Here is a 10,674-nt window from a genome sequence, read left to right as displayed (position 1 = left end):
TAACCCATAAAGAAGCAAGAAAAACCAGACCTAACCCAGGACGAACCCGGTGAAACTAGTGAAAAAGTGGAAAAAATTAGGAAAAAAATTGAAAAAATTAGAAAAAATTCATTAAAAAACAGTCTGGGGGAGGTCTGGGTTAATAAAAAGCAGGAAAAACCAGACCTAACCCATAAAGAAGCAAGAAAAACCAGACCTAACCCAGGACGAACCCGGTGAAACTAGTGAAAAAGTGGAAAAAATTAGGAAAAAAATTGAAAAAATTAGAAAAAATTCATTAAAAAACAGTCTGGGGGAGGTCTGGGTTAATAAAAAGCAGGAAAAACCAGACCTAACCCATAAAGAAGCAAGAAAAACCAGACCTAACCCAGGACGAACCCGGTGAAACTAGTGAAAAAGTGGAAAAAATTAGGAAAAAAATTGAAAAAATTAGAAAAAATTCATTAAAAAACAGTCTGGGGGAGGTCTGGGTTAATAAAAAGCAGGAAAAACCAGACCTAACCCATAAAGAAGCAAGAAAAACCAGACCTAACCCAGGACGAACCCGGTGAAACTAGTGAAAAAGTGGAAAAAATTAGGAAAAAAATTGAAAAAATTAGAAAAAATTCATTAAAAAACAGTCTGGGGGAGGTCTGGGTTAATAAAAAGCAGGAAAAACCAGACCTAACCCATAAAGAAGCAAGAAAAACCAGACCTAACCCAGGACGAACCCGGTGAAACTAGTGAAAAAGTGGAAAAAATTAGGAAAAAAATTGAAAAAATTAGAAAAAATTCATTAAAAAACAGTCTGGGGGAGGTCTGGGTTAATAAAAAGCAGGAAAAACCAGACCTAACCCATAAAGAAGCAAGAAAAACCAGACCTAACCCAGGACGAACCCGGTGAAACTAGTGAAAAAGTGGAAAAAATTAGGAAAAAAATTGAAAAAATTAGAAAAAATTCATTAAAAAACAGTCTGGGGGAGGTCTGGGTTAATAAAAAGCAGGAAAAACCAGACCTAACCCATAAAGAAGCAAGAAAAACCAGACCTAACCCAGGACGAACCCGGTGAAACTAGTGAAAAAGTGGAAAAAATTAGGAAAAAAATTGAAAAAATTAGAAAAAATTCATTAAAAAACAGTCTGGGGGAGGTCTGGGTTAATAAAAAGCAGGAAAAACCAGACCTAACCCATAAAGAAGCAAGAAAAACCAGACCTAACCCAGGACGAACCCGGTGAAACTAGTGAAAAAGTGGAAAAAATTAGGAAAAAAATTGAAAAAATTAGAAAAAATTCATTAAAAAACAGTCTGGGGGAGGTCTGGGTTAATAAAAAGCAGGAAAAACCAGACCTAACCCATAAAGAAGCAAGAAAAACCAGACCTAACCCAGGACGAACCCGGTGAAACTAGTGAAAAAGTGGAAAAAATTAGGAAAAAAATTGAAAAAATTAGAAAAAATTCATTAAAAAACAGTCTGGGGGAGGTCTGGGTTAATAAAAAGCAGGAAAAACCAGACCTAACCCATAAAGAAGCAAGAAAAACCAGACCTAACCCAGGACGAACCCGGTGAAACTAGTGAAAAAGTGGAAAAAATTAGGAAAAAAATTGAAAAAATTAGAAAAAATTCATTAAAAAACAGTCTGGGGGAGGTCTGGGTTAATAAAAAGCAGGAAAAACCAGACCTAACCCATAAAGAAGCAAGAAAAACCAGACCTAACCCAGGACGAACCCGGTGAAACTAGTGAAAAAGTGGAAAAAATTAGGAAAAAAATTGAAAAAATTAGAAAAAATTCATTAAAAAACAGTCTGGGGGAGGTCTGGGTTAATAAAAAGCAGGAAAAACCAGACCTAACCCATAAAGAAGCAAGAAAAACCAGACCTAACCCAGGACGAACCCGGTGAAACTAGTGAAAAAGTGGAAAAAATTAGGAAAAAAATTGAAAAAATTAGAAAAAATTCATTAAAAAACAGTCTGGGGGAGGTCTGGGTTAATAAAAAGCAGGAAAAACCAGACCTAACCCATAAAGAAGCAAGAAAAACCAGACCTAACCCAGGACGAACCCGGTGAAACTAGTGAAAAAGTGGAAAAAATTAGGAAAAAAATTGAAAAAATTAGAAAAAATTCATTAAAAAACAGTCTGGGGGAGGTCTGGGTTAATAAAAAGCAGGAAAAACCAGACCTAACCCATAAAGAAGCAAGAAAAACCAGACCTAACCCAGGACGAACCCGGTGAAACTAGTGAAAAAGTGGAAAAAATTAGGAAAAAAATTGAAAAAATTAGAAAAAATTCATTAAAAAACAGTCTGGGGGAGGTCTGGGTTAATAAAAAGCAGGAAAAACCAGACCTAACCCATAAAGAAGCAAGAAAAACCAGACCTAACCCAGGACGAACCCGGTGAAACTAGTGAAAAAGTGGAAAAAATTAGGAAAAAAATTGAAAAAATTAGAAAAAATTCATTAAAAAACAGTCTGGGGGAGGTCTGGGTTAATAAAAAGCAGGAAAAACCAGACCTAACCCATAAAGAAGCAAGAAAAACCAGACCTAACCCAGGACGAACCCGGTGAAACTAGTGAAAAAGTGGAAAAAATTAGGAAAAAAATTGAAAAAATTAGAAAAAATTCATTAAAAAACAGTCTGGGGGAGGTCTGGGTTAATAAAAAGCAGGAAAAACCAGACCTAACCCATAAAGAAGCAAGAAAAACCAGACCTAACCCAGGACGAACCCGGTGAAACTAGTGAAAAAGTGGAAAAAATTAGGAAAAAAATTGAAAAAATTAGAAAAAATTCATTAAAAAACAGTCTGGGGGAGGTCTGGGTTAATAAAAAGCAGGAAAAACCAGACCTAACCCATAAAGAAGCAAGAAAAACCAGACCTAACCCAGGACGAACCCGGTGAAACTAGTGAAAAAGTGGAAAAAATTAGGAAAAAAATTGAAAAAATTAGAAAAAATTCATTAAAAAACAGTCTGGGGGAGGTCTGGGTTAATAAAAAGCAGGAAAAACCAGACCTAACCCATAAAGAAGCAAGAAAAACCAGACCTAACCCAGGACGAACCCGGTGAAACTAGTGAAAAAGTGGAAAAAATTAGGAAAAAAATTGAAAAAATTAGAAAAAATTCATTAAAAAACAGTCTGGGGGAGGTCTGGGTTAATAAAAAGCAGGAAAAACCAGACCTAACCCATAAAGAAGCAAGAAAAACCAGACCTAACCCAGGACGAACCCGGTGAAACTAGTGAAAAAGTGGAAAAAATTAGGAAAAAAATTGAAAAAATTAGAAAAAATTCATTAAAAAACAGTCTGGGGGAGGTCTGGGTTAATAAAAAGCAGGAAAAACCAGACCTAACCCATAAAGAAGCAAGAAAAACCAGACCTAACCCAGGACGAACCCGGTGAAACTAGTGAAAAAGTGGAAAAAATTAGGAAAAAAATTGAAAAAATTAGAAAAAATTCATTAAAAAACAGTCTGGGGGAGGTCTGGGTTAATAAAAAGCAGGAAAAACCAGACCTAACCCATAAAGAAGCAAGAAAAACCAGACCTAACCCAGGACGAACCCGGTGAAACTAGTGAAAAAGTGGAAAAAATTAGGAAAAAAATTGAAAAAATTAGAAAAAATTCATTAAAAAACAGTCTGGGGGAGGTCTGGGTTAATAAAAAGCAGGAAAAACCAGACCTAACCCATAAAGAAGCAAGAAAAACCAGACCTAACCCAGGACGAACCCGGTGAAACTAGTGAAAAAGTGGAAAAAATTAGGAAAAAAATTGAAAAAATTAGAAAAAATTCATTAAAAAACAGTCTGGGGGAGGTCTGGGTTAATAAAAAGCAGGAAAAACCAGACCTAACCCATAAAGAAGCAAGAAAAACCAGACCTAACCCAGGACGAACCCGGTGAAACTAGTGAAAAAGTGGAAAAAATTAGGAAAAAAATTGAAAAAATTAGAAAAAATTCATTAAAAAACAGTCTGGGGGAGGTCTGGGTTAATAAAAAGCAGGAAAAACCAGACCTAACCCATAAAGAAGCAAGAAAAACCAGACCTAACCCAGGACGAACCCGGTGAAACTAGTGAAAAAGTGGAAAAAATTAGGAAAAAAATTGAAAAAATTAGAAAAAATTCATTAAAAAACAGTCTGGGGGAGGTCTGGGTTAATAAAAAGCAGGAAAAACCAGACCTAACCCATAAAGAAGCAAGAAAAACCAGACCTAACCCAGGACGAACCCGGTGAAACTAGTGAAAAAGTGGAAAAAATTAGGAAAAAAATTGAAAAAATTAGAAAAAATTCATTAAAAAACAGTCTGGGGGAGGTCTGGGTTAATAAAAAGCAGGAAAAACCAGACCTAACCCATAAAGAAGCAAGAAAAACCAGACCTAACCCAGGACGAACCCGGTGAAACTAGTGAAAAAGTGGAAAAAATTAGGAAAAAAATTGAAAAAATTAGAAAAAATTCATTAAAAAACAGTCTGGGGGAGGTCTGGGTTAATAAAAAGCAGGAAAAACCAGACCTAACCCATAAAGAAGCAAGAAAAACCAGACCTAACCCAGGACGAACCCGGTGAAACTAGTGAAAAAGTGGAAAAAATTAGGAAAAAAATTGAAAAAATTAGAAAAAATTCATTAAAAAACAGTCTGGGGGAGGTCTGGGTTAATAAAAAGCAGGAAAAACCAGACCTAACCCATAAAGAAGCAAGAAAAACCAGACCTAACCCAGGACGAACCCGGTGAAACTAGTGAAAAAGTGGAAAAAATTAGGAAAAAAATTGAAAAAATTAGAAAAAATTCATTAAAAAACAGTCTGGGGGAGGTCTGGGTTAATAAAAAGCAGGAAAAACCAGACCTAACCCATAAAGAAGCAAGAAAAACCAGACCTAACCCAGGACGAACCCGGTGAAACTAGTGAAAAAGTGGAAAAAATTAGGAAAAAAATTGAAAAAATTAGAAAAAATTCATTAAAAAACAGTCTGGGGGAGGTCTGGGTTAATAAAAAGCAGGAAAAACCAGACCTAACCCATAAAGAAGCAAGAAAAACCAGACCTAACCCAGGACGAACCCGGTGAAACTAGTGAAAAAGTGGAAAAAATTAGGAAAAAAATTGAAAAAATTAGAAAAAATTCATTAAAAAACAGTCTGGGGGAGGTCTGGGTTAATAAAAAGCAGGAAAAACCAGACCTAACCCATAAAGAAGCAAGAAAAACCAGACCTAACCCAGGACGAACCCGGTGAAACTAGTGAAAAAGTGGAAAAAATTAGGAAAAAAATTGAAAAAATTAGAAAAAATTCATTAAAAAACAGTCTGGGGGAGGTCTGGGTTAATAAAAAGCAGGAAAAACCAGACCTAACCCATAAAGAAGCAAGAAAAACCAGACCTAACCCAGGACGAACCCGGTGAAACTAGTGAAAAAGTGGAAAAAATTAGGAAAAAAATTGAAAAAATTAGAAAAAATTCATTAAAAAACAGTCTGGGGGAGGTCTGGGTTAATAAAAAGCAGGAAAAACCAGACCTAACCCATAAAGAAGCAAGAAAAACCAGACCTAACCCAGGACGAACCCGGTGAAACTAGTGAAAAAGTGGAAAAAATTAGGAAAAAAATTGAAAAAATTAGAAAAAATTCATTAAAAAACAGTCTGGGGGAGGTCTGGGTTAATAAAAAGCAGGAAAAACCAGACCTAACCCATAAAGAAGCAAGAAAAACCAGACCTAACCCAGGACGAACCCGGTGAAACTAGTGAAAAAGTGGAAAAAATTAGGAAAAAAATTGAAAAAATTAGAAAAAATTCATTAAAAAACAGTCTGGGGGAGGTCTGGGTTAATAAAAAGCAGGAAAAACCAGACCTAACCCATAAAGAAGCAAGAAAAACCAGACCTAACCCAGGACGAACCCGGTGAAACTAGTGAAAAAGTGGAAAAAATTAGGAAAAAAATTGAAAAAATTAGAAAAAATTCATTAAAAAACAGTCTGGGGGAGGTCTGGGTTAATAAAAAGCAGGAAAAACCAGACCTAACCCATAAAGAAGCAAGAAAAACCAGACCTAACCCAGGACGAACCCGGTGAAACTAGTGAAAAAGTGGAAAAAATTAGGAAAAAAATTGAAAAAATTAGAAAAAATTCATTAAAAAACAGTCTGGGGGAGGTCTGGGTTAATAAAAAGCAGGAAAAACCAGACCTAACCCATAAAGAAGCAAGAAAAACCAGACCTAACCCAGGACGAACCCGGTGAAACTAGTGAAAAAGTGGAAAAAATTAGGAAAAAAATTGAAAAAATTAGAAAAAATTCATTAAAAAACAGTCTGGGGGAGGTCTGGGTTAATAAAAAGCAGGAAAAACCAGACCTAACCCATAAAGAAGCAAGAAAAACCAGACCTAACCCAGGACGAACCCGGTGAAACTAGTGAAAAAGTGGAAAAAATTAGGAAAAAAATTGAAAAAATTAGAAAAAATTCATTAAAAAACAGTCTGGGGGAGGTCTGGGTTAATAAAAAGCAGGAAAAACCAGACCTAACCCATAAAGAAGCAAGAAAAACCAGACCTAACCCAGGACGAACCCGGTGAAACTAGTGAAAAAGTGGAAAAAATTAGGAAAAAAATTGAAAAAATTAGAAAAAATTCATTAAAAAACAGTCTGGGGGAGGTCTGGGTTAATAAAAAGCAGGAAAAACCAGACCTAACCCATAAAGAAGCAAGAAAAACCAGACCTAACCCAGGACGAACCCGGTGAAACTAGTGAAAAAGTGGAAAAAATTAGGAAAAAAATTGAAAAAATTAGAAAAAATTCATTAAAAAACAGTCTGGGGGAGGTCTGGGTTAATAAAAAGCAGGAAAAACCAGACCTAACCCATAAAGAAGCAAGAAAAACCAGACCTAACCCAGGACGAACCCGGTGAAACTAGTGAAAAAGTGGAAAAAATTAGGAAAAAAATTGAAAAAATTAGAAAAAATTCATTAAAAAACAGTCTGGGGGAGGTCTGGGTTAATAAAAAGCAGGAAAAACCAGACCTAACCCATAAAGAAGCAAGAAAAACCAGACCTAACCCAGGACGAACCCGGTGAAACTAGTGAAAAAGTGGAAAAAATTAGGAAAAAAATTGAAAAAATTAGAAAAAATTCATTAAAAAACAGTCTGGGGGAGGTCTGGGTTAATAAAAAGCAGGAAAAACCAGACCTAACCCATAAAGAAGCAAGAAAAACCAGACCTAACCCAGGACGAACCCGGTGAAACTAGTGAAAAAGTGGAAAAAATTAGGAAAAAAATTGAAAAAATTAGAAAAAATTCATTAAAAAACAGTCTGGGGGAGGTCTGGGTTAATAAAAAGCAGGAAAAACCAGACCTAACCCATAAAGAAGCAAGAAAAACCAGACCTAACCCAGGACGAACCCGGTGAAACTAGTGAAAAAGTGGAAAAAATTAGGAAAAAAATTGAAAAAATTAGAAAAAATTCATTAAAAAACAGTCTGGGGGAGGTCTGGGTTAATAAAAAGCAGGAAAAACCAGACCTAACCCATAAAGAAGCAAGAAAAACCAGACCTAACCCAGGACGAACCCGGTGAAACTAGTGAAAAAGTGGAAAAAATTAGGAAAAAAATTGAAAAAATTAGAAAAAATTCATTAAAAAACAGTCTGGGGGAGGTCTGGGTTAATAAAAAGCAGGAAAAACCAGACCTAACCCATAAAGAAGCAAGAAAAACCAGACCTAACCCAGGACGAACCCGGTGAAACTAGTGAAAAAGTGGAAAAAATTAGGAAAAAAATTGAAAAAATTAGAAAAAATTCATTAAAAAACAGTCTGGGGGAGGTCTGGGTTAATAAAAAGCAGGAAAAACCAGACCTAACCCATAAAGAAGCAAGAAAAACCAGACCTAACCCAGGACGAACCCGGTGAAACTAGTGAAAAAGTGGAAAAAATTAGGAAAAAAATTGAAAAAATTAGAAAAAATTCATTAAAAAACAGTCTGGGGGAGGTCTGGGTTAATAAAAAGCAGGAAAAACCAGACCTAACCCATAAAGAAGCAAGAAAAACCAGACCTAACCCAGGACGAACCCGGTGAAACTAGTGAAAAAGTGGAAAAAATTAGGAAAAAAATTGAAAAAATTAGAAAAAATTCATTAAAAAACAGTCTGGGGGAGGTCTGGGTTAATAAAAAGCAGGAAAAACCAGACCTAACCCATAAAGAAGCAAGAAAAACCAGACCTAACCCAGGACGAACCCGGTGAAACTAGTGAAAAAGTGGAAAAAATTAGGAAAAAAATTGAAAAAATTAGAAAAAATTCATTAAAAAACAGTCTGGGGGAGGTCTGGGTTAATAAAAAGCAGGAAAAACCAGACCTAACCCATAAAGAAGCAAGAAAAACCAGACCTAACCCAGGACGAACCCGGTGAAACTAGTGAAAAAGTGGAAAAAATTAGGAAAAAAATTGAAAAAATTAGAAAAAATTCATTAAAAAACAGTCTGGGGGAGGTCTGGGTTAATAAAAAGCAGGAAAAACCAGACCTAACCCATAAAGAAGCAAGAAAAACCAGACCTAACCCAGGACGAACCCGGTGAAACTAGTGAAAAAGTGGAAAAAATTAGGAAAAAAATTGAAAAAATTAGAAAAAATTCATTAAAAAACAGTCTGGGGGAGGTCTGGGTTAATAAAAAGCAGGAAAAACCAGACCTAACCCATAAAGAAGCAAGAAAAACCAGACCTAACCCAGGACGAACCCGGTGAAACTAGTGAAAAAGTGGAAAAAATTAGGAAAAAAATTGAAAAAATTAGAAAAAATTCATTAAAAAACAGTCTGGGGGAGGTCTGGGTTAATAAAAAGCAGGAAAAACCAGACCTAACCCATAAAGAAGCAAGAAAAACCAGACCTAACCCAGGACGAACCCGGTGAAACTAGTGAAAAAGTGGAAAAAATTAGGAAAAAAATTGAAAAAATTAGAAAAAATTCATTAAAAAACAGTCTGGGGGAGGTCTGGGTTAATAAAAAGCAGGAAAAACCAGACCTAACCCATAAAGAAGCAAGAAAAACCAGACCTAACCCAGGACGAACCCGGTGAAACTAGTGAAAAAGTGGAAAAAATTAGGAAAAAAATTGAAAAAATTAGAAAAAATTCATTAAAAAACAGTCTGGGGGAGGTCTGGGTTAATAAAAAGCAGGAAAAACCAGACCTAACCCATAAAGAAGCAAGAAAAACCAGACCTAACCCAGGACGAACCCGGTGAAACTAGTGAAAAAGTGGAAAAAATTAGGAAAAAAATTGAAAAAATTAGAAAAAATTCATTAAAAAACAGTCTGGGGGAGGTCTGGGTTAATAAAAAGCAGGAAAAACCAGACCTAACCCATAAAGAAGCAAGAAAAACCAGACCTAACCCAGGACGAACCCGGTGAAACTAGTGAAAAAGTGGAAAAAATTAGGAAAAAAATTGAAAAAATTAGAAAAAATTCATTAAAAAACAGTCTGGGGGAGGTCTGGGTTAATAAAAAGCAGGAAAAACCAGACCTAACCCATAAAGAAGCAAGAAAAACCAGACCTAACCCAGGACGAACCCGGTGAAACTAGTGAAAAATTGGAAAAAATTAGGAAAAAAATTGAAAAAATTAGAAAAAATTCATTAAAAAACAGTCTGGGGGAGGTCTGGGTTAATAAAAAGCAGGAAAAACCAGACCTAACCCATAAAGAAGCAAGAAAAACCAGACCTAACCCAGGACGAACCCGGTGAAACTAGTGAAAAAGTGGAAAAAATTAGGAAAAAAATTGAAAAAATTAGAAAAAATTCATTAAAAAACAGTCTGGGGGAGGTCTGGGTTAATAAAAAGCAGGAAAAACCAGACCTAACCCATAAAGAAGCAAGAAAAACCAGACCTAACCCAGGACGAACCCGGTGAAACTAGTGAAAAAGTGGAAAAAATTAGAAAAAAAATTGTGAAAAGTATAAAAAAAACATTAAAAAACAATCTGGGGTAGGTCTGCATTTAAAAAAATACAAAAAAAAACAGACCTTACCCAGGACGAACCCACTGAAACTAGTAAAAAAGTGGAAAAAAGTAGAAAAAAATTGAGAAAAGTAGAAAAAAACATTAAAAAACAGTCAGGGGTAGGTCTGCATTAAAAAAATACAAAAAAACCAGACCTAACCCATAAAAAACAAGAGAAAAAGATAAAAAAAACATGAGAAAGTATTAAAAAAACATAAAAAAAACATTAGAAAAGTATTTAAAAAACATAAAAAAAACATTAGAAAAGTATTAAAAAAATATAAAAAAAAACATTAGAAAAGTATAAAAAAAAGTAATAAAAAAACATAAAAATCATAATAAAAGTATTAAAAAAAAGTATAAAAAACATGAGAAAAGCATAAAAATAACATGTGAAAAGTATAAAAAAAAGTATAAAAAACATAAGAAAAACTCAAGAAAAGTATAAAAAAGTAATAAAAAAACTTAAGAAAAGTATAAAAAAGTATTAAAAAAAACATGATTGTAAACGAATAGCGACTGCTGTCATTGTAGAAACTTTTAAAATGTGTACCATCTGCTGAATTTGTAGAAATTTTTTAAATGTGCACGACTGCTGAAATTGTAGAAATTTTATGAATGTGTACGACTGCTGAAATTGTAGAAATTTTTAAAAGTGTACCGTCTGTTAAAAGTGTAGAAATTTTTTAAATGTGTACCGTCTGCTGAAATTGTAGAAATTTTTTAAATGTGCACGA

Source organism: Andrena cerasifolii, chromosome 5 (genome assembly GCF_050908995.1).
Source record: "Andrena cerasifolii isolate SP2316 chromosome 5, iyAndCera1_principal, whole genome shotgun sequence".
Lineage (NCBI taxonomy): Eukaryota > Metazoa > Arthropoda > Insecta > Hymenoptera > Andrenidae > Andrena > Andrena cerasifolii.
The sequence above is the reverse complement of the archived record's forward strand: the minus strand, read 5'-3'. Positions refer to the sequence as shown.